The sequence below is a fragment of the Bombina bombina genome, chromosome 7 (genome assembly GCF_027579735.1).
Source record: "Bombina bombina isolate aBomBom1 chromosome 7, aBomBom1.pri, whole genome shotgun sequence".
In the NCBI taxonomy this organism is placed as follows: domain Eukaryota; kingdom Metazoa; phylum Chordata; class Amphibia; order Anura; family Bombinatoridae; genus Bombina; species Bombina bombina.
Window position 1 is genome coordinate 25298947 of NC_069505.1, and position 27607 is coordinate 25326553.

Below are 27607 nucleotides of genomic sequence, written 5' to 3' on the forward strand. Positions count from 1 at the left end.
TATTCATTTCAGTATATAATATATGGATTTTAGTATATAGTATATCAATTTCATTATATGATACATGGATTTCAGTATATGACATATGGATTTCACTATATAGAATATGCATTTCATTATATGATAAACATTTCTCACTATATGATGTAAACGATTCTGTGACGAACACAAAGTATAAGCAAATCTGAATTATGTCCCTAACGGCCCCTCATAGAGTTCAAAATAAAATAATATGGTGAGTTAATCATTTTATTAAGATGTTTGCATTATGCGTATTTGTATTTGTGATGTATACATGTTTATTTTAGATTTGTGGGTATAAAGTTAATTTAAAAAGATAATTGAGAATTTGCTTTTTAATATGCTGAGTTAATGATTTTATTAAGATGTTTGCATTAGTTTTAGAAGGGTGTGTACAGATATGTAAGTTCAAAATAAAATACTATGGTGAGTTAATGATTTTATTAAGATGTTTGCATTAGTTTTAGAAGGGTGTGTACAGATATGTAAGTTCAAAATAAAATAATATGGTGAGTTAATGATTTTATTAAGATGTTTGCATTATGCGTATTTGTGATGTATAAATGTTTATTTTTGCTTTGTGGTTATAAGGGGGAAAAAGTCCTATGTGTGTTTTTAAAAAAATATATAAGTGAGATTTGGTTTTGGATAGATAAGATGTTTACAAAAATGATGTATGTCAGTGTTTTAAAAACAATGTGTAAACTCAATGAGATCTGAAAGTAATATGATGATATCTGCTGACAAGATATGTGATGAGATAAAAGTAATCTGATGATATTTTTGTGAATATTAGGTTGAAAACAAACTGTGTGTGTTTTAAAAATATAAGTGAGAGTTTGTTTTTTTGTATAGATAAATATCTTTACTCTACAAAATTGCTGTATGTCAGTTTTTTAAGAACTTGTGAACTCAATGACATCTGAAAGTAATATGATAATATTTGCTGACAAAGATATGTGATGAAAAAATAATAGTGATTTAACAATTGACTTAGTCATGATTTAACAAATGACGTATTACATATGTCAGCATTTTAATAACATAAAAGTGCCAGAGCATATAAGTAGCCTGTGCATTCAGTTCATACAATGTGCTGGCATGAAGACAGAAAAGATAATATGTACAATACTGAATTAAATTATTTCATTCACAGAAATCTTATAACAAATGTTAACAAACATTTTATTTTTTTATAACCTCCTAATAAAAGAAAATATCAAAACAATTGAGTTTTATACACTCTTATACCCCCTCCTTTTAATCCTATTACATTTTATATCTTAGCAAGTCCTGACATGCCTTATTAAATCTATTGAACATTATAGAGGATATCTATATTAAGATTTTATATCTCCCTTTTAATAGAATACAATATCAAAGTATACTTTATACCTTTTTTAATTAAATAACATTAAACTTTATAGTCTTTTATAAAGCTCCTAATCAACAATATCAAAATAAGCTTAATATCCTCTTATAACCTTTTAATCCAAATCCTAATAAAAAAAAACAACTATTTGATATCAATTTTATATCAAATTCGTATTAAAAACACTTTTTTAATATCGATTTTATATCAAATTCGTATCAAAATAGCTTTTTATATCAATTTTATAGCAAATTGATATAAAAAAGGGGCGTACAAGTAGGAGTAGAAAGGGGCGGGTTTAGGGGAGGAGAAAGGGGCGTGTTCACCTGTCAAAAAAGTTTTACATAACCTCCATACTCTTACTACTAATGTTATTTATATAATAAGTGTGTGCTGCTAAGTAATATTATTTAAATAATAAGTGTGTGCTGCTGGGTAATGTTATTAATATAATAAGTGTGTGCTGCTGGGGGTAATGTTATTTATATAATAAGTGTGTGCTGCTGGGTAATGTTATTTATATAATAAGTGTGTGCTGCTAGGTAATGTTATTTATATAATAAGTGTGTGCTGCTGGGGGTAATGTTATTTATATAATAAGTGTGTGCTGCTGGGTAATGTTATTTATATAATAAGTGTTTGCCGCTGGGTAATGTTATTTATATAATTAGTGAGTGCTGCTGGGTAATGTTATTTATATAATAAGTGTGTGCTGCTGGGGGTAATGTTATTTATATAATAAGTGTGTGCTGCTGGGAAATGTTATTTATATAATAAGTGTGTGCTGCTGGGTAATGTTATTTATATAATAAGTGTGTGCTGCTGGGTAATATTATTTATATAATAAGTGTGTGCTGATGGGTAATGTTATTTATATAATAAGTGTGTTCTGCTGGGTAATGCTATTTATATAATAAGTGTGTGCTGCTGGGTAATGTTATTTATATAATAAGTGTGTGCCGCTGGGGGTAATGTTATTTATATAACAAGTGTGTACTGCTGGGTAATGCTATTTATATAATAAGTGTGTACTGCTGGGTAATGCTATTTATATATTAAGTGTGTGCTGCTGGGTAATGTTATTTATATAATAAGTGTGTGCTGCTGGGGGTAATGTTATTTATATAATAAGTGTGTGCTGCTGGGGGTAATGTTATTTATATAATAAGTGTGTGCTGCTGGGGGTAATGTTATTTATATAATAAGTGTGTGCTGCTGGGGGTAATGTTATTTATATAATAAGTGTGTACTGCTGGGGGTAATGTTATTTATATAATTAGTGTGTGCTGTTGGGTAATGTTATTTATATAATAAGTGTGTGCTGTTCGGTAATGTTATTTATATAATAAGTGTGTGCTGTTCGGTAATGTTATTTATATAATAAGTGTGTGCCGCTGGGTAATGTTATTTATATAATAAGTTTGTGCTGTTCGGTAATGTTATTTATATAATAAGTGTGTGCCGCTGGGTAATGTTATTTATATAATAAGTGTGTGCTGCTGGGTAATGTTATTTATATAATAAGTGTGTGCTGCTGGGTAATGTTATTTATATAATTAGTGTGTGCTGTTGGGTAATGTTATATATATAATAAGTGTGTGCTGCTGGGTAATGTTATTTATATAATTAGTGTGTGCTGCTGGGTAATGTTATTTATATAATTAGTGTGTGCTGTTGGGTAATGTTATTTATATAATTAGTGTGTGCTGTTGGGTAATGTTATTTATATAATTAGTGTGTGCTGTTGGGTAATGTTATATATATATATATATATATATATATATATATATATATATATATATCCCTATATTATTATAAACTTTTACCTTTGTGTGTACTTATCTCTAAACTATTATGGAAAACTATTGTGTTTTGTGCTGTCACTGACTGACAACACAGTACTTTTCCTTAATAGGTTACAGAGAATTACACACACAAATAAAGTCAAAAATATTTTGGTGCCAGCCTTGCCCATAGATATTATAGGGCCTATCTATCAAGCTCCGAATGGAGCTTGATGCCCCGTGTTTCTGGCGAGCCTGCAGGCTCCCCAGAAACAGCAGTTATGAAGCAGAGGTCTAAAGACCGCTGCTCCATAACCTGTCCGCCTGCTCTGAGCAGACGGACAGACATCACCGGAAATCAACCCGATCGAGTATGATCGGGTTTATTGACACCTCCCTGCTGGCAGCCGATTGGCCGCGAGTCAGCAGGGGGCGGCGTTGCACCAGCAGCTCTTGTGAGCTGCTGATGCAATGTTAAATGCGGAGAGCTCTCCGCATTTAGCGAGGTCTTGCAGACCTGATCCGCACTGTCAGATCAGGTCCGCAAGACCTATAATAAATAGGGGCCTATATGTATGTATGTAGTATATATATATATATATATATATATATATATATACCCTCATCAGCCACTTTATTAGGTACACCTTGCTATTCCCGGTTAGACCCCCTTTTGCCTGCAGAACTGCCTTAATTCTTCATGGCATAGATTCAACAAGGTGTTGGAAACATTCCTTAGAGATTTTGGCCCATATTGACATGATATTATCACACAGTTGCTGCAGATTTGTCAGCTGCACATCCATGATGCAAATCTCCCATTCCACCACATCCCAAAGGTGCTCTATTGGATTGAGATCTGGTAACTGTGGAGGCCATTGGAGTACAGCGAACTCATTGTCATGTTCAAGAAACCAGTTTGAGGTGATTTGAGCTTTGTGACATGGTGCATTATCCTGCTGTAAGTAGCCATCAGAAGATGGGTACACTGTAGTCATAAAGGGATGGACATGGTCAGCAACAATACTCAGGTAGGTCATGGTATTTAAACGATGGTCATTTGGTGCTAAGGGCCCAAAGTGTGCCAAGAAAATATCTCCCACACCATTACACCACCACCATCCTGAACCATTGATACAAGGCAGGATGGATCCATGCTTTCATGTTGTTTACGCCAAATTCGGGCCCTACCATCTGAATGTCACAGATGAAATCAAGACTCATCAGTGTTTTTTCAGTCTTCTATTGTCCAATTTTGGTGAGCCTGTGCGAATTGTAGCCTCAGTTTCCTGTTCTTAGCTGACAGGAATGGCACCTGGTGTGGTCTTCTGCTGCTGTAGTCAATCTGCTTCAAGGTTCGACGTGTTGTACTTTCAGAGATGGTATTCTGCATACCTTGGTTGTAATGAGTGGTTATTTTAGTTACTGTTGCCTTACTATCATCTCGAACTAGTCTGCCCATTCTCCTCTTACATCAGAAAGGCCTTTTCTTCCACAAAACTGCCGCTCACTGGATATGTTCTCTTTTTCGGACCATTCTCTGTAAACCCTAGAGATGGTTGTGCATGAAAATACCGGTAGATCAGCAGTTTTTTAAATACTCAGACCAGCCTGTCTGGCACCAACAACCATGCCACGTTCAAAGTCACTTAAATCCCCTTTCTTCCCCATTCTGATGCTAGGTTTGAACTTCAGCAAGTCGTCTTCACCACGTCTAGATGCCTAAATGCATTAAGTTGCTGCCATGTGATTGGCTGATTAGCAATTTTTGTTACCAACCAATTGACCAGGTGTACTTAATAAAGTGGCCGGTGAGTGTATATTGCAAAAAAATAAATATTATATATATATATATATATATATATATATATATCTCAAATATCACTTTTTATTTTGGGGGGGGGGGGTCCTTTCACAGGGGCCCTGGGGTTTCTAGTTACGCCTCTGAACTGTATAAATCATCCCAAAGGTTGTAACACCTGAAGGGACTGACAATTTGTCAGAACAATCAAGCACACACTTTGCTTGACTGCGGTATTTAACAAGTACTCTGAATTGCTAAACGGATAAAAGCATTTGTTTTGGCAGGTGTGGTTTTAATATAAATAAATAAGCTTCCCATTTCCTCATAAAAGCTTGGCCTTACTTGGATATCTACCAGGAGATCTGCTTGCTCATAGACTAATTGCAAAAAGGCACTTTTCAAGTTTGACAGGCGCGGCAGATTCTTATCTAACTGAAACTGAAAAAAAAGTTTATTGCCAACAACACCACAAATAAAAAGCCTATGGGCCAGATAACAAGTGGAGCGCTAATTTATTGCGTGCCTGCAAACAGGCAAATTCGCCCCTTTGCGGGCGCATGATAGATAACCAGCCATTACAAGTGGCTGATTATTGGAACTGGTGAGCTCGCAGTAGCAATTACCGCCCAAAAAATTAACCAGAGGTCAGAGTTCTGGTTAATTTTTTTTAAATATGCCCAATTGTCTCCAAAAAAATGTGCAGCGTAGTTATCAATATTAAAAATAAAGGAGAATTTTTAATTTAGATAAAAAAAACTGCACTGGCGGCTGTGGGGTGTTAGAAAAAAAACACACTGAAAAGTGCCTTTACATTTTGGTCTATGGGAACTGTGTGTTCCCAGTAAATATATAGGGGCCTATTTATTAATGTGCGAGCGGACATGATCCGATATTGCGGATCATGTCTGCCACACATCAATAAATGCTGACAGCATACACTGTCAGCATTTATCATTGCACAAGCAGTTCTTGTGAACTGCTGGTGCAACACCGCCCCCTGCAGATTCGCGGCCAATCGGCCACTAGCAGGGGGTGTCAATCAACCCGATCATATTGGATCGGGTTGATTTTAGGCGATGTCTGTTTGCCGCCTCAGAGCAGGCGGACAGGTTATGGAGCAGCGGTCTTTAGACCGCTACTTCCTAACTTGTGTTTCTGGCGAGTCTGAAGGCTCGCCAGAAACACGGGGCTTCAAGCTCTATACGGAGCTTGATAAACATGCCCCATAGTATATGTATATGCTTATATAGATATATATTTATATGTTACTATGTGTATATACGTATATATTTATGTGTTTATGTGTATATACATATATATTTATGTGTTTATGTGTATATACATATATATTTATGTGTTACTATGTGTATATACATATATATTTATGTGTTAATATGTGTATATACATATATATTTATGTGTTACTATGTGTATATACATATATATTTATGTGTTATTATGTGTATATACATATATATTTATGTGTTTATGTGTATATACATATATATTTATGTGTTACTATGTGTATATACATATATATTTATGTGTTTATGTGTATATACATATATATTTATGTGTTACTATGTGTATATACATATATATTTATGTGTTACTATGTGTATATACATATATATTTATGTGTTACTATGTGTATATACATATATATTTATGTGTTACTATGTGTATATACATATATATTTATGTGTTATTATGTGTATATACATATATATTTATGTGTTACTATGTGTGTATATATATATATTTATGTGTTAGTATGTGTATATACATATATATTTATGTGTTACTATGTGTATATACATATATATTTATATGTTACTATGTGTATATACATATATATTTATATATATTTATGTGTTACTATGTGTATATACATATATATTTATATATATTTATGTGTTACTATGTGTATATACATATATATTTATGTGTTACTATGTGTATATACAGATATATTTATGTGTTAGCATGTGTATATACATATATATTTATGTGTTACAATGTGTATATACATATATATTTATGTGTTATTATGTGTATATACATATATATTTATGTGTTACTATGTGTATATACATATATATTTATGTGTTACTATGTGTATATACATATATATTTATGTGTTACTATGTGTATATACATATATATTTATGTGTTATTATGTGTATATACATATATATTTATGTGTTATTATGTGTATATACATATATATTTATGTGTTAGTATGCTTATATACATATATATTTATGTGTTACTATGTGTATATACATATATATTTATGTGTTACTATGTGTATATACATATATATTTATGTGTTACTATGTGTATATACATATATATTTATGTGTTAGTATGTGTATATACATATATATTTATGTGTTTATGTGTATATACATATATATTTATGTGTTACTATGTGTATATACATATATATTTATGTGTTAATATGTGTATATACATATATATTTATGTGTTACTATGTGTATATACATATATATTTATGTGTTAGTATGTGTATATACATATATATTTATGTGTTAGTATGTGTATATACATATATATTTATGTGTTACTATGTGTATATACATATATATTTATGTGTTACTATGTGTATATACATATATATTTATGTGTTACTATGTGTATATACGTATATATTTATGTGTTTATGTGTATATACATATATATTTATGTGTTAGTATGTGTATATACATATATATTTATGTGTTACTATGTGTATATACGTATATATTTATGTGTTACTATGTGTATATACATATATATTTATGTGTTACTATGTGTATATACATATATATTTATGTGTTTATGTGTACACACATATATATTTATGTGTTACTATGTGTATATACATATATATTTATGTGTTACTATGTGTATATACATATATATTTATGTGATACTATGTGTATATACATATATATTTATGTGTTACTATGTGTATATACATATATATTTATGTGTTACTATGTGTATATACATATATATTTATGTGTTACTATGTGTATATACATATATATTTATGTGTTATTATGTGTATATACATATATATTTATGTGTTATTATGTGTATATACCTATATTTTTATGTGTTACTATGTCTATACATATATATTTATGTGTTACTATGTGTATATACATATATATTTATGTGTTACTATGTGTCTATACATATATATTTATGTGTTACTATGTGTATATACATATACATTTATGTGTTACTATGTGTATATACATATATATTTATGTGTTACTATGTGTATATCATACCCCCCAACTGTCCCGATTTTCGCGGGACAGTCCCGATTTTAGGGGTCTGTCCCTCTTTCCCGAGTTGCTAGCCATCTGTCCCGATTTTCCCCAGGCATTTAAAAAAAAAAAAATTTTTTTTTTTTTTTTTTTTTTTTTTTTTTTTATAATTCTATTGGGCCCATACTCAGAAGCAGCTGGCTTTGCTCTCACAGGGTTAGATACCTGTTATATTCCCTGTGGAAAAGGAATGGTGTGTGGGTTAAGCAGGAGTAAGAAGGCTGTATACACTCTGACCACGGGTAATGGTGACCTCTCTAACCTACCTCTGGTAATGATGATATCTAACCCCTGGTGATAATACTAGCATGCTTTCAGTTTTATACAATGAGCAGTGCTAATACCAGGGTAACAAACAGTTTAACGAACAGTGGCAGCCGCAGACTGCCAGCTAATGTGCTTGCCAACCCCAGGACCCCATGCAATGAATTACAGATACCCATATACGATGTAGTGTGTGTGTGTCTATCTGTATCCATAACTGTGTGTGTGTATCTGTATGTATAAGTTTATGCTATGTAGTGTGTGTGTGTCTGCATGTAGAAATGTAAGCTGTGTGTATGTGTATCTGCATGTATAAGTGTGTATCTGCATGTATAAGTGTATGCTATGTAGTGTGTGTGTGTCTGCATGTATAAGTGTATACTATGTAGTGTCTGTGTATCTTCATGTGTAAGTGTATGCTATGTAGTGTGTAGGTATCTGCATGTATAAGTGTATGCTATGTAGTGTGTGTGTATCTGCATGTATAAGTGTATGCTGCTATGCTGCATGTATAAGTGTATGCTATGTAGTGTGTGTGTGTCTGCATGTATAAGTGTATACTATGTAGTGTCTGTGTATCTGCATGTATAAGTGTATGCTGCATGTGTAAGTGTATGCTATGCAGTGTGTGTGTATCTGCATGTATAAGTGTATGCTATGTAGAGTGTGTGTATCTGCATGTATAAGTGTATGCTATGTAGTGTGTGTATCTGCATGTATAAGTGTATGCTATGTAGTGTGTGTATCTGCATGTATAAGTGTATGCTATGTAGTGTGTGTATCTGCATGTATAAGTGTATGCTATGTAGTGTGTGTATCTGCATGTATAAGTGTATGCTATGTAGTGTGTGTATCTGCATGTATAAGTGTATGCTATGTAGTGTGTATATCTGCATGTATAAGTGTATGCTATGTAGTGTGTGTATCTGCATGTGTAAGTGTATGCTATGTAGCGTGCTACTGTGCATTTTTGCTGACTTTAAAGGCCAGAATCTAGAATATTAATGGGGAATGCAGAGAGTAGTTTTAAAGAATTTATTAATAAATGTGCAATTAAGATAAAAATATTTAGCAATGTCTTTGCAAAGGCTAATTAAATACAGCGCTCACATAGCCATACCAGTGGTTTGAGCTTGTGTTTGATTTGCTGCCTAAGTGTATTAAAATATATGACTTTATTTAGAATTTTATTTTTATTACTTTGGTCTTATGATTTTTAAGCCCCGCCCACCACATTTCAATTTTTTTGCCGGGGGGGTGTCCCTCTTTTGAATTTTGAAATGTTGGGAGGTATGGTATATACATATATATTTATGTGTTATGTGTATATACATATATATTTATGTGTTATTATGTGTATATACATATATATTTATGTGTTACTATGTGTATATACATATATATTTATGTGTTATGTGTATATACATATATATTTATGTGTTATTATGTGTATATACATATATATTTATGTGTTACTATGTGTATATACATATATATTTATGTGTTATGTGTATATACATATATATTTATGTGTTCTGTGTATATACATATATATTTATGTGTTATTATGTGTATATACATATATATTTATGTTATTATGCGTATATACATATATATTTATGTTATTATGTGTATATACATATATATTTATGTGTTATTATGCTTATATAGATATATATTTATATGTTACTATGTGTATATACATATATTTATGTGTTACTGTGTGTATATACATATATATTTATGTGTTACTATGTGTATATACATATATATTTATGTGTTATTATGTGTATATAAATATATATTTATGTGTTACTATGTGTATATACATATATATTTATGTGTTACTATGTGTATATACATATATATTTATGTGTTACTATGTATATACATATATATTTATGTGTTAATGTGTATATACATATATATTTATGTGTTAATATGTGTATATACATATATATTTATGTGCTATGTGTATATACATATATATTTATGTGTTACTATGTGAATATACATATATATTTATGTGTTACTATGTGTATATACATATATATTTATGTGTTAATATGTGTATATACATATATATTTATGTGTTATGTGTATATACATATATATTTATGTGTTACTATGTGTATATACATATATATTTATGTGTTACTATGTGTATATACATATATATTTATGTGTTAATATGTGTATATACATATATATTTATATATTTATGTTACTATGTGTATATACATATATATTTATGTGTTATTATGTGTATATACATATATATTTATGTGTTATGTGTATATACAGATATATTTATGTGTTAGTACGTGTATATACATATATATTTATGTGTTACTATGTGTATATACATATATATTTATGTGTTATGTGTATATACATATATATTTATGTGTTATTATGTGTATATACATATATATTTATGTGTTACTATGTGTATATACATATATATTTATGTGTTACTATGTGTATATACATATATATTTATGTGTTAATATGTGTATATACATATATATTTATGTGTTACTATGTATATACATATATATTTATGTGTTAATGTGTATATACATATATATTTATGTGTTAATATGTGTATATACATATATATTTATGTGTTAATGTGTATATACATATATATTTATGTGTTACTATGTGTATATACATAAATATTTATGTGTTACTATGTGTATATACATATATATTTATGTGTTAATATGTGTATATACATATATATTTATGTGTTAATATGTGTATATACATATATATTTATGTGTTACTATGTGTATATACATATATATTTATGTGTTACTATGTGTATATACATATATATTTATGTGTTAGTACGTGTATATACATATATATTTATGTGTTATTATGTGTATATACATATATATTTATGTGTTACTATGTGTATATACATATATATTTATGTGTTAGTATGTGTATATACATATATATTTATGTGTTACTATGTGTGTATATACATATATATTGATGTGTTACTATGTGTATACATATATATTTATGTGCTACTATGTGTATATACATATATATTTATTTATGTGTTTATATGTGTATATACATATATATTTATGTGTTACTATGTGTATATACATATATATTTATGTGTTACTATGTGTATACATATATATTTATGTGCTACTATGTGTATATACATATATATTTATGTGTTTATATGTGTATATACATATATATTTATGTGTTATTATGTGTATATACATATATATTTATGTGTTACTATGTGTATATACATATATATTTATGTGTTACTATGTGTATATACATATATATTTATGTGTTACTATGTGTATATACATATATATTTATGTGTTACTATGTGTATATACATATATATTTATGTGTTATTATGTGTATATACATATATATTTATGTGTTACTATGTGTATATACATATATATTTATGTGTTATTATGTGTATATACATATATATTTATGTGTTAGTATGTGTATATACATATATATTTATGTGTTAGTATGTGTATATACATCTATATTTATGTGTTATTATGTGTATATACATATATATTTATGTGTTACTATGTGTGTATATACATATATATTTATGTGTTACTATGTGTATATACAGATGTATTTATGTGTTACTATGTGTATATACATATATATTTATGTGTTACTATGTGTATATACATATATATTTATGTTATTATGTGTATATACATATATATTTGTGTTACTATGTGTATATACATATATATTTATGTGTTACTATGTGTATATACATATATATTTATGTGTTACTATGTGTATATACATATATATTTATGTGTCAGTATGTGTATATACATATATATTTATGTGTCAGTATGTGTATATACATATATATTTATGTGTTACTATGTGTATTTACATATATATTTATGTGTTACTATGTGTATATACATATATATTTATGTGTTAGTATGTGTATATACATATATATTTATGTGTTACTATGTGTATATACATCTATATTTATGTGTTATTATGTGTATATACATATATATTTATGTGTTACTATGTGTATAAACATATATATTTATGTGTTACTATGTGTATATACATATATATTTATGTGTTACTATGTGTATATACATATATATTTATGTGTTAATATGTGTATATACATATATATTTATGTGTTACTATGTGTATATACAGATATATTTATGTGTTATTATGTGTATATACATATATATTTATGTGTTACTATGTGTATATACATATATATTTATGTGTTATTATGTGTATATACAGATATATTTATGTGTTACTATGTGTATATACATATATATTTATGTGTTATTATGTGTATATACATATATATTTATGTGTTACTATGTGTATATACATATATATTTATGTGTTACTATGTGTATATACATATATATTTATGTGTTACTATGTGTATATACATATATATTTATGTGTTACTATGTGTATATACATATATATTTATGTGTTACTATGTGTATATACATATATATTTATGTGTTAGTATGTGTATGTATATATATATATTTATGTGTTACTATGTGTATATACATATATATTTATGTGTTACTATGTGTATATACATATATATTTATGTGTTATTATGTGTATATACATATATATTTATGTGTTACTATGTGTATATACATATATATTTATGTTATTATGTGTATATACATATATATTTATGTGTTACTATGTGTATATACATATATATTTATGTGTTACTATGTGTATATACATATATATTTATGTGTTACTATGTGTATATACATATATATTTATGTGTTAGTATGTGTATGTATATATATATATTTATGTGTTACTATGTGTATATACATATATATTTATGTGTTACTATGTGTATATACATATATATTTATGTGTTATTATGTGTATATACATATATATTTATGTGTTACTATGTGTATATACATATATATTTATGTTATTATGTGTATATACATATATATTTATGTGTTACTATGTGTATATACATATATATTTATGTTATTATGTGTATATACATATATATTTATGTTATTATGTGTATATACATATATATTTATGTTACTATGTGTATATACATATATATTTATGTTATTATGTGTATATACATATATATTTATGTGTTACTATGTGTATATACATATATATTTATGTTATTATGTGTATATACATATATATTTATGTTATTATGTGTATATACATATATATTTATGTTACTATGTGTATATACATATATATTTATGTTATTATGTGTATATACATATATATTTATGTGTTACTATGTGTATATACATATATATTTATGTTATTATGTGTATATACATATATATTTATGTGTTACTATGTGTATATACATATATATTTATGTGTTATTATGCTTATATACATATATATTTATGTGTTACTATGTGTATATACATATATATTTATGTGTTATTATGCTTATATACATATATATTTATGTGTTACTATGTGTATATACATATATATTTATGTGTTATTATGTGTATATACATATATATTTATGTGTTACTATGTGTATATACATATATATTTATGTGTTATTATGTGTATATACATATATATTTATGTGTTACTATGTGTATATACATATATATTATGTGTTACTATGTGTATATACATATATTTTTATGTGTTTTTATGTGTATATACATATATATTTATGTGTTACTATGTGTATTTACATATATATTTATCTGTTACTATGTGTATATACATATATATTTATGTGTCATTATGTGTATATACATATATATTTATGTGTTACTATGTGTATATACATATATATTTATGTGTTACTATGTGTATATACATATATATTTATGTGTTATTATGTGTATATACATATATATTTATGTGTTATTATGTGTATATACATATATATTTATGTGTTACTATGTGTATATACATATATATTTATGTGTTAGTATGTGTAGATACATATATATTTATGTGTTACTATGTGTATATACATGTATATTTATGTGTTAGTATGTGTATATACATATATATTTATGTGTTATTATGTGTATATACATATATATTTATGTGTTATTATGTGTATATACATATATATTTATGTGTTATTATGTGTATATACATATATATTTATGTGTTATTATGTGTATATACATATATATTTATGTGTTATTATGTGTATATACATATATATTTATGTGTTATTATGTGTATATACATATATATTTATGTGTTACTATGTGTATATACATATATATTTATGTGTTACTATGTGTATATACATATATATTTATGTGTTACTATGTGTATATACATATATATTTATGTGTTATTATGTGTATATACATATATATTTATGTGTTATTATGTGTATATACATATATATTTATGTGTTATTATGTGTATATACATATATATTTATGTGTTATGTGTATATACATATATATTTATGTGTTATTATGTGTATATACATATATATTTATGTGTTATTATGTGTATATACATATATATTTATGTGTTATTATGTGTATATACATATATATTTATGTGTTATTATGTGTATATACATATATATTTATGTGTTATGATGTGTATATACATATATATTTATGTGTTATTATGTGTATATACATATATATTTATGTGTTATTATGTGTATATACATATATATTTATGTTATTATGTGTATATACATATATATTTATGTTATTATGTGTATATACATATATATTTATGTTATTATGTGTATATACATATATATTTATGTTATTATGTGTATATACATATATATTTATGTGTTATTATGTGTATATACATATATATATTTATGTGTTATTATGTGTATATACATATATATTTATGTGTTATTATGTGTATATACATATATATTTATGTGTTATTATGTGTATATACATATATATTTATGTGTTATTATGTGTATATACATATATATTTATGTGTTATTATGTGTATATACATATATATTTATGTGTTACTGTGTGTATATACATATATATTTATGTGTTACTATGTGTATATACATATATATTTATGTGTTATTATGTGTATATACATATATATTTATGTGTTAATATGTGTATAAGCAACATCAAAAAGTGACACTCTCCAAATGTTCAATTTCATAAAACCGTTTCTTTATTTCTAAAAGTTAAAAAAGTGTACAAGCCACCCATACAAAAAGCATGTGAGGCGCAGCACAACGGCTTACGCGTTTCGGGTGTAACCCGTAATCATAGCCTATCTAGTGCACTTCCCAGGTACCTTTTAAAAAGTTAAACTGATACATGATTGGTCTAAAAAAGAGGAGTTGCGCTCTACTCATGCAACACCTGTAAATGTCTGCACGGTTATTGGGTAGAAAGTATATTATCATACTTAATTATAAGTAACATTTAATTCAGATGAACATTCTTTACATAAATATTGGGAGATACAAAACCACCTTAAGACAGCTAGAGTCACAGATATTTTAAGAATAATATTTCTGTAACTTGTATCCAACATGTTAATACATGACAAAAAAACATAACATAAGCAGGGTCATATTCCTACCATATCACTTATCATGCCTTAATACACACTGAGCCAGCTAATGCATTTGTTGCACTGGAGGAAATATGACTATGTACCCTGTATCTCTACTATGCATAAGAAATAAACTAGAAAAAACCTTCCCATAAAATAGTACATTGCTTGCTAAGGTCATTTCAAAAGGTACCAATACAGACAGAGTAAATAAATTGTGTAAATAAACACGTTTTTACTGTAACAGGACAATGCTTTTAGTATACCAGATTAATGATACCTGATTTGTAGTACTTTTCTTATGATACTGCTGTCTAAAAAGCCTGTAAAATTAACAATAGAAAATCTGTTAGTGTATAGCTAATAAATTGGGAAATTCATTTGTTTAAACTATATGATACATCATTAGTTGTAATTATAATTGTGACCTGAGGTGAAATATAATGATCATAAAGAGATATATTATTCTATGTTCTTCATTCCCAGAAATTAATCAGATCATAACGTGAGTTTAAAACTTACTGGATGTCTAGTTTTAAGTCTAAACATCCAGAAGATCTCCTGTTTTGCAAGCATCTTTTCCATATCGCCTCCTCTTTTTGACATTCTAACTTGTTCAATGGCACACCATCTCATAGTGTTAAAAGTGCCATTATGTGTTTCTGAAAAATGTCTCCTGGTTTTAAAATATCAGCCAATAGGAATGCAAGATACCCCAATAAATATGGGGTACGTTGCATTCAATCTTCAGTGTGCGGTGGACGATCGCATGAAGAGGAGCCTCCATGCCGCCGAGGATTGCCACATCTGGGAAGACCGCTCCACACAAGATTATGGACTTGTCTGGAAGAAGACCTTCTCCGCCGGACTTCAGGAACCGTGAGTACCTATTTGGGGCTTTGTGTTAGGTTTTTTTTATTTATTTTTTATTTTTAAGATTAGGGATTTTGGCTCTGTAAAAGAGCTGAATTCCCTTTTAAGGGCAGTAAAAGAGCTGAACGCCCTTTTAAGGGCAATGCCCATATAAATGCCCCTTTAGGGGCAATGGGTAGTTTAGGTTTTTTTAGTGTTAGTTTTTTTTTATTTTGGGGGTTTGGTGGGTGGGGGGTTTTACTGTTAGGGGGACTTGGTTTATTTTTAATGTAAAAGAGCTGATTTTATCAGGGCAATGCCCTACAAAAAGCCCTTTTAAGGGCTATTGGTAGTTTATTCTTAGATTAGGGAGTGTTTTTATTCTGGGGGGGGGGATTTTTTTTCCATAAGGATTAGGTTTAATTTTTTTATTTTGGATAATGTGGTTTATTATTTTCTGTAATGTTAGACTTTTTTATTTTCTGTAACTTTAGATTAGTTTAAACCAGTGTTTTTCAACAGCACAATAAACTGAGTTTTTTTTATTTTTAAAGTAATGTTAGTTTTTTTTATTTTAATTGTAATTTAGGATTATTTTAATTTATGTAATGGGGTTAATTTAGGGGGTGTTAGGTTAGGGGGCTTAGTGATTAGTTATTTGGCGTTGTGGGGTTTGGTGGTTTAGGGGTTAATAGATTTATTATGTTAATTGTGATGTGGATTAATAGTGGTTTAGGGGTTAATAGATTTATTAAGTTAATTAGTGATGTGGGTTAATGGCAGTTTCAGGGTTAATAGATGTATTAGGTAGCTTGCGATGTTGGGGTTGGCGGATTTAGGGGTTAATAATTTTATTAGGTAGTTGTTGTTTTTTTTTCCTTAATACTTATTGCAGGCGGTTAGGTTTTGTTTTTAATACTTATTGCAGGCGGTTATTTTTTTTTTAATACTTATTGCAGGCGGTTATTTTTTTTTAATACTTATTGCAGCCGGTTAGTTGTTTTTTTTGTAATGCTCAGTTTGTCTTCGCTGCATCCCGGTGGATTCCGAAAATGAAAGGGTGGTGAAAGAATCCACCTGCGCTGTCAACATTCCTTTGAGGATGAGTGCAGAATTGCGTGATTATAGTATAGTTATACATAGAGTAAATCTGTTGATTTAATGGTAAAAAATAAATCTACACACTCATTGCTGAGTGTGTTGTAACCTCCTTGGTCATTTTTACCATTGTTTGGATCAATAAAGAACTGCTTTTATTACTACAGCCTACGATACCTTTCTGTTTTTCTACAATTCCATTATATATATATATATTGTATACATGATAATATATAGGTATAGATATATACAGATATATATAGGAATATCTATTTATAAATAGTTAGAACATATTCCCCTATGTGAAGAACATTGGAATGTGAAATATTTACAGTAAATGCATAGTTAAAAACATTATTAAATATTAATAATGAACAAAAATGTATTTGACTGCAAAGAGCTCCAATGCACATATTAGAATATAAGTGTGTGTACATATTTATTTATGTGTTTATATTTGTATATATGTATGTAAATACATATATAAACACATAAATACATCTAAAAGACACATATATTTCTATACACACACACACATATATATATATATATATATATACACACACACACATATACATATTTACACATGTACTGTATATGTATGTATGTCTATGTTAAAGCCCTTTGCAACCCTTTATTTTCTAACACCTGATACCTCATATCTTTGAACCCTTATAGCTTTTTTATATATTTTTTTTTATCAGGAAGTGTAACTGTACTGTTAAATGTTTTTTGATGTGTTTTGTACATTTGTACAATGTGTTTCGCGTAACAGTTAACCAGGGCTCTAAAGTTGCACTAGCCCAATAAGTTACTGACTTAATAAGTGACTGTCACAATACGTGACTGACCTATCGGTGTTTCCTAGTAGTGTGATCATCCATTCTCCAAGTGCCAACACTACAGCCACCTCTGATGCTGTGTCGATGGTGTAAGGCCCACAGACTGAAACTTTGTTGAGGTATACCAGCATGTCCTTCTGCTCCTTGGAGTGCCCCCCCTTCACATGTGTACTGTTGCTGTAACTTGAGATAACATTTGATTTCTGTATTGGGTATGGCTATTCTCTTAGATAGGGTCAACCAAAGAGTCCTTTGTCTAGTTAGACGACATTTCTTTGGTGGACCTAAGTCAATGTGTGTTGGTAGGTAGGTAAGACTGTACTGGTAGGACTAATTCAGTGGGGAGGTAGCCACGCTTACAAGGTTTAAGGGACAATTAAGACATAGCAGGCATGGAAATTTCCTTTAAAAGTAAGAGGGTAGACATCCATGTTTGTTGTGAGAGACATAAATTGTGTTTGAGACTCCCTTCGGGTAACACAGTCTAACAGTTGGCCAGTAGGATTTACATTAAAGGATATCAAGCGAAATTGTTATCCAACTACAGATCCGTGAGCCACACCAGCATTGTTATTTCCTATGTATGCCACCAGCACCATACATGATGTCCAGGAACTATTCTATTGTCCTAAGTGCCCTCTTGCCCATTTGTGCTGCTGCTTGAGACAATTTGAGATAACATTGGATTTATTTACTGGATATAGCAATATAGCACAGAGCTTCAGGAGTGACATCCACGGAGTAGTGAGAGAGGAAAGGGAGCCCACCTAGCCAACTAGATCCCTCCCTAGCCAACTGCACCAACCCTAAGCATCAGTGTAAAGTGACAGATGTCTCAGGCTCATTACCCATTTTTTGGCTCCTTAAGTTACATTCCTGCTTTTTCAAATAAAGACACAAAGAGAATGAAGAAAAATTGATAATAGGAGTAAATTAGAAAGTTGCTTAAAAATGCATGCTATAACTGAATAATTGAAGAAATATAATGAGTTTCATATCCTTTTAATACCCCCTATTACCCAACAAACAGGCATTATGACAGCGGCATTACCCACATCTGCCTGCTGATTCAAGCCTGACTTTGTGTACCAAACTCTTTCTGACTCTGACTACTCATCTGCCTGATGATTTAAGCCTGACTTTGTGTACCAAACTCTTCCTGACTTTGATTACCCATCTGCCTGCTGGTTCAAGCCTGACTTTGTGTACCAAACCCTACCTGACTCTGATTACCCATCTGCCTGCTGATTCTAGCCTGACTCTGTGTACCAAACTCTTCCTGACTCTGACTACTCATCTGCCTGCTGATTTAAGCCTGACTTTGTGTACCAAACTTTACCTGACTCTGATTACCCATCTGCCTGCTGGTTCAAGCCTGACTTTGTGTACCAAACTCTACCTGACTCTGATTACCCATCTGCCTGCTGATTCAAGCCTGACTTTGTGTACCAAACTCTGTCTGACTCGGATTACCCATATGCCTGCTATTTCAAGCCTGATGTCGTGTACTAAACTCTACCTGACTCTGATTACCCATCTGCCTGCTGATTCCAGCCTGACTTTGTGTACCAAATTTTGACTGACTCTGATTACCCATCTGCCTGCTATTTCAAGCCTGACATTGTGTACTAAACTCTACCTGAATCTGATTACTCATCTGTCTGCTGATTCAAGCCGGACTTTGTGTACCAAATTCTGCCTGACTCTGATTACCCATCTGTCTGCTGATTTAAGCCTGACTTTAGCCGAGTGTGTACTGACCTATGTCTCACTCTGATGACCCAACTACCAGCTAATTGAAATCTGACTTTACTCAAGTGTGTTTACCAAATTCTGCCTAACTCCGATTAATTATCTGCCTACTTTTTCAAGCCTGAGTTTGTGTACCAAACTCTGCCTGACTCCGATTACCAATCTGCCTGCTAATTCAAGCCTGGCTTTGTGCACCAAACCCTGTCTGACTCTGATTACCCATCTGCCTGCTGATTCAAGCCTAACTTTGTGTACCAAATTCTGCCTGACTCTGATTACCCATCTGCCTGCTGATTCAAGCCTGACTTAGTGTACCAACCTCTACCTGACTCTGATTATCCATCTGCCTGCTGATTCAAGCCTGACTTTGTGTACCAGCCTCTACCTGACTATGATTATCCATCTGCCTGCTAATTCAAGCCTGACTTTGTGTACCAAACTTTGCCTGACTCTGATTACCTATATGCCTGCTAATTCAAGCCTGACTTTGTGTACCAAACTATGCTTGACTCTGATTACCAATCTGCCTGCTAATTCAAGCCTGACTTTGTGTACCAAACTTGGCCTGACTCTGATCACCCATCTGCCTGCTGATTTAAGCCTGACTTTGTGTACCAAATTCTGCCTGACTCTGATTACCTATCTGCCTGCTGATCAAAGTCTGACTTTGTGTACCAAACTCTGCCTGACTCTGATTACCTATATGCCTGCTAATTCAAGCCTGACTTTGTGTACCAAACTATGCTTGACTCTGATTACCAATCTGCCTACTAATTCAAGCCTGACTTTGTGTACCAAACTCGGCCTGACTCTGATCACCCATCTGTCTGCTGATTTAAGCCTGACTTTGTGTACCAAATTCTGACTGATTCTGATTACTTATCTGCCTGCTGATCAAAGTCTAACTTTGTGTACCAAACTCTGCCTGACTATGATTACCCATTTGCCTGCTAATTCAAGCCTGACTTTGTGTACCAAACTATGCTTGACTCTGATTACCAATCTGCCTGCTAATTCAAGCCTGACTTTGTGTACCAAACTCGGCCTGACTCTGATCACCCATCTGTCTGCTGATTTAAGCCTGACTTCTTTGTGTACCAAATTCTGCCTGACTATGATTACCCATTTTCCTGCTAATTCAAGCCTGACTTTGTGTACCAAACTATGCTTGACTCTGATCACCCATCTGCCTGCTGATTCAAGCCTGACTTTGTGCACTAAACTCTGTCTGACTCTGATTACCTATCTGCCTGCTGGTTCAAGCCTGACTTTGTGCACTAAACTCTGTCTGACTCTGATTACCCATCTGCCTGCTGATTCAAGCCTGACTTTGTGTACCAAACTCTGTCTGACTCGGATTACCCATATGCCTGCTATTTCAAGCCTGATGTCGTGTACTAAACTCTACCTGACTCTGATTACCCATCTGCCTGCTGATTCCAGCCTGACTTTGTGTACCAAATTTTGACTGACTCTGATTACCCATCTGCCTGCTATTTCAAGCCTGACATTGTGTACTAAACTCTACCTGAATCTGATTACTCATCTGTCTGCTGATTCAAGCCGGACTTTGTGTACCAAATTCTGCCTGACTCTGATTACCCATCTGTCTGCTGATTTAAGCCTGACTTTAGCCGAGTGTGTACTGACCTATGTCTCACTCTGATGACCCAACTACCAGCTAATTGAAATCTGACTTTACTCAAGTGTGTACCAAACTATGCTTGACTCTGATCACCCATCTGCCTGCTGATTCAAGCCTGACTTTGTGCACTAAACTCTGTCTGACTCTGATTACCTATCTGCCTGCTGATTCAAGCCTGACTTTGTGCACTAAACTCTGTCTGACTCTTATTACCCATCTGCCAGCTGATTCAAGCCTGATTTTGGGTACCAAACTCTGCCTGACTCTGATTACCCATCTGCCTGCTGATTTAAGCCTGAGTTTGTGTTCCAAACTCTACCTGAATCTGATTACTCATCTGTCTGCTGATTCAAGCCTGACTTTGTGTACCAAATTCTGTTTGACTCTGATTACCCATCTGTCTCCTGCCAATAGCCGAATGTCTACTGGCCTATGTCTAACTCTGATGACCTAGCTACCAGCTAAATGAAATCTTACTTTACTCAAGTGTGTTTACCAACTCTGCCTAACTCTGATTACTTATCTGCCTGCTGAATTAAGCCTGACTTTGTGTACCAAACTCTGCCTGACTCTTATTACCCATCTGTCTGCTGATTCAAGCCTGACTTTGTGTACCAACCTCTACCTGACTCTGATTACCATCTGCCTGCTGATTCAAGCTTGACTTTGTGTACCAACCTCTACCTGACTATGATTACCCATCTGCCTGCTAATTCAAGCCTGACTTTGTGTACCAAACTTTGCCTGACTCTGATTACCTATATGCCTGCTGATTCAAGCCTGACATTGTGTACCAAACTCTGCTTGACTCTGATTACCAATCTGCCTGCTAATTCAAGTCTGACGTTGTATACCAAATTCTGCCTGACTCTGTTTACCCATCTGCCTGCTGATTCAACCCGGACTTTGTGCACCGAACTCTGTCTGACTCTGATTGCCTATATGCCTGCTGATTCAAGCCTGACTTTGTGTACCAAATTTTGGCTGATTCTGATTACCCATATGTCTGCTGATTGAAACCTGACTTTGTGTACCAAACTCTGCCTGTCTCTGCTTACCCATCTGCCTGCTGATTCAAGCCTGGCTTTGTGTACCAAACTATGCTTGACTCTGATTAACAACCTGGCTACTAATTCAAGCCTGACTTTGTGTACCAAACTATGATTGACTCTGATCACCCATCTGCCTGCTGATTAAAGCCTGACTTTGGGTACCAAACTCTGCCTGACTCTGATTACCCATCTGCTTGCTGATTCCAGCCTTACTTTGTGTACCAACCGCTACCTGACTCTGATTACCCATCTGCCTGCTGATTCAAGCCTGACTTTGTGTACCAAATTCTGCCTGAATCTGATTACCCATCTTTCTGCTGAGTCCAGGCTGACGTTTTGTACCAAACTCGGCCTGACTCTGATTACCCATCTGCTTGTTGATTCCAGCCTTACTTTGTGTACCAACCGCTACCTGACTCTGATTACCCATCTGCCTGCTGATTAAAGCCTGACTTTGGGTACCAAACTCTGCCTGACTCTGATTACCCATCTGCCTGCTGATTCAAGCCTAACTTTGTGTACCAAATTCTGCCTGACTCTGATTACCCATCTGCCTGCTGATTCAAGCCTGACTTAGTGTACCAACCTCTACCTGACTCTGATTATCCATCTGCCTGCTGATTCAAGCCTGACTTTGTGTACCAGCCTCTACCTGACTATGATTATCCATCTGCCTGCTAATTCAAGCCTGACTTTGTGTACCAAACTTTGCCTGACTCTGATTACCTATATGCCTGCTAATTCAAGCCTGACTTTGTGTACCAAACTATGCTTGACTCTGATTACCAATCTGCCTGCTAATTCAAGCCTGACTTTGTGTACCAAACTTGGCCTGACTCTGATCACCCATCTGCCTGCTGATTTAAGCCTGACTTTGTGTACCAAATTCTGCCTGACTCTGATTACCTATCTGCCTGCTGATCAAAGTCTGACTTTGTGTACCAAACTCTGCCTGACTCTGATTACCTATATGCCTGCTAATTCAAGCCTGACTTTGTGTACCAAACTATGCTTGACTCTGATTACCAATCTGCCTACTAATTCAAGCCTGACTTTGTGTACCAAACTCGGCCTGACTCTGATCACCCATCTGTCTGCTGATTTAAGCCTGACTTTGTGTACCAAATTCTGACTGATTCTGATTACTTATCTGCCTGCTGATCAAAGTCTAACTTTGTGTACCAAACTCTGCCTGACTATGATTACCCATTTGCCTGCTAATTCAAGCCTGACTTTGTGTACCAAACTATGCTTGACTCTGATTACCAATCTGCCTGCTAATTCAAGCCTGACTTTGTGTACCAAACTCGGCCTGACTCTGATCACCCATCTGTCTGCTGATTTAAGCCTGACTTCTTTGTGTACCAAATTCTGCCTGACTATGATTACCCATTTTCCTGCTAATTCAAGCCTGACTTTGTGTACCAAACTATGCTTGACTCTGATCACCCATCTGCCTGCTGATTCAAGCCTGACTTTGTGCACTAAACTCTGTCTGACTCTGATTACCTATCTGCCTGCTGGTTCAAGCCTGACTTTGTGCACTAAACTCTGTCTGACTCTGATTACCCATCTGCCTGCTGATTCAAGCCTGACTTTGTGTACCAAACTCTGTCTGACTCGGATTACCCATATGCCTGCTATTTCAAGCCTGATGTCGTGTACTAAACTCTACCTGACTCTGATTACCCATCTGCCTGCTGATTCCAGCCTGACTTTGTGTACCAAATTTTGACTGACTCTGATTACCCATCTGCCTGCTATTTCAAGCCTGACATTGTGTACTAAACTCTACCTGAATCTGATTACTCATCTGTCTGCTGATTCAAGCCGGACTTTGTGTACCAAATTCTGCCTGACTCTGATTACCCATCTGTCTGCTGATTTAAGCCTGACTTTAGCCGAGTGTGTACTGACCTATGTCTCACTCTGATGACCCAACTACCAGCTAATTGAAATCTGACTTTACTCAAGTGTGTACCAAACTATGCTTGACTCTGATCACCCATCTGCCTGCTGATTCAAGCCTGACTTTGTGCACTAAACTCTGTCTGACTCTGATTACCTATCTGCCTGCTGATTCAAGCCTGACTTTGTGCACTAAACTCTGTCTGACTCTTATTACCCATCTGCCAGCTGATTCAAGCCTGATTTTGGGTACCAAACTCTGCCTGACTCTGATTACCCATCTGCCTGCTGATTTAAGCCTGAGTTTGTGTTCCAAACTCTACCTGAATCTGATTACTCATCTGTCTGCTGATTCAAGCCTGACTTTGTGTACCAAATTCTGTTTGACTCTGATTACCCATCTGTCTCCTGCCAATAGCCGAATGTCTACTGGCCTATGTCTAACTCTGATGACCTAGCTACCAGCTAAATGAAATCTTACTTTACTCAAGTGTGTTTACCAACTCTGCCTAACTCTGATTACTTATCTGCCTGCTGAATTAAGCCTGACTTTGTGTACCAAACTCTGCCTGACTCTTATTACCCATCTGTCTGCTGATTCAAGCCTGACTTTGTGTACCAACCTCTACCTGACTCTGATTACCATCTGCCTGCTGATTCAAGCTTGACTTTGTGTACCAACCTCTACCTGACTATGATTACCCATCTGCCTGCTAATTCAAGCCTGACTTTGTGTACCAAACTTTGCCTGACTCTGATTACCTATATGCCTGCTGATTCAAGCCTGACATTGTGTACCAAACTCTGCTTGACTCTGATTACCAATCTGCCTGCTAATTCAAGTCTGACGTTGTATACCAAATTCTGCCTGACTCTGTTTACCCATCTGCCTGCTGATTCAACCCGGACTTTGTGCACCGAACTCTGTCTGACTCTGATTGCCTATATGCCTGCTGATTCAAGCCTGACTTTGTGTACCAAATTTTGGCTGATTCTGATTACCCATATGTCTGCTGATTGAAACCTGACTTTGTGTACCAAACTCTGCCTGTCTCTGCTTACCCATCTGCCTGCTGATTCAAGCCTGGCTTTGTGTACCAAACTATGCTTGACTCTGATTAACAACCTGGCTACTAATTCAAGCCTGACTTTGTGTACCAAACTATGATTGACTCTGATCACCCATCTGCCTGCTGATTAAAGCCTGACTTTGGGTACCAAACTCTGCCTGACTCTGATTACCCATCTGCTTGCTGATTCCAGCCTTACTTTGTGTACCAACCGCTACCTGACTCTGATTACCCATCTGCCTGCTGATTCAAGCCTGACTTTGTGTACCAAATTCTGCCTGAATCTGATTACCCATCTTTCTGCTGAGTCCAGGCTGACGTTTTGTACCAAACTCGGCCTGACTCTGATTACCCATCTGCTTGTTGATTCCAGCCTTACTTTGTGTACCAACCGCTACCTGACTCTGATTACCCATCTGCCTGCTGATTTAAGCCTGACTTTGTGTACCAAACTCTGCCTAAATCTGATTACCCATCTGCCTGCTGATTAAAGCCTGACTTTGTGTACCAAACTCTGCCTGCATCTGATTACCCATCTGCCTGCTGATTCAAGCTTGACTTTGTGTACCAACCTCTAACTGATTCTGATTACCTATATGCTTGCTGATTAAAGCCTGACTTTGTGTACTAAACTCTGCCTGACTCTGATTACTCATCCGCCTGATGATTTAAGCCTGACTTTGTGTACCAACCTCTACCTGACTGATTACTCATCTGCCTGCTGATTCCAGCCTGACTTTGTGTACCAAACTTTGACTGACTCTGATTACCCATCTGTCTGCTCATTCAAGCCTGACTTTAGCTGAGTGTGTACTGACCTATGTCTAACTATGATGACCCGACTACCAGCTAATTAAATTCTTACTTTACTCAAATGTTTACAAACCTATTCCTGATTCTGGTTACCCACCCATCAGTTGATTGAAATGTGATATTGCCTGAATGTTTATAGCATCTGCCTGGCTCTTATTACCTAATGTCTGGTGATCCATGTCTGACTGCGCCTGAGTGTGTACCAACCGCTGCCTGTACCGGGTCTTTCTTTTGTCTTATCCCTTATTGCCCCCTTATTTCAGTTATTTTGATAGACATGTATTTTAGCCAATCAGTGCTGACTGATAAATAACTCCAGGGGAGTGAGCACAATTTTATCTAGGTAGCACACATAAACTAGCACTGTCTAGATGTGAAAACTGT

General features: G+C 32.8%; 1 protein-coding gene across 2 annotated transcripts in view; it reads right to left on the minus strand.

Annotated features, from left to right (window-relative positions):
* Positions 1-27607, minus strand: part of LOC128665791 (beta-1,4 N-acetylgalactosaminyltransferase 2-like) — a 358995-nt gene that overhangs the window by 264013 nt on the left and 67375 nt on the right. Inside the window, exon 2 of one of the 2 annotated variants that reach the window (XM_053719991.1) lies at positions 16472-16514. The exons of the other annotated variant lie outside the window; for it this stretch is intronic. The gene's annotated coding sequence lies outside the window, so the exon portion shown is untranslated. The remainder of the gene's footprint in view (positions 1-16471; positions 16515-27607) is intronic. 2 annotated transcript variants of the gene reach the window in all.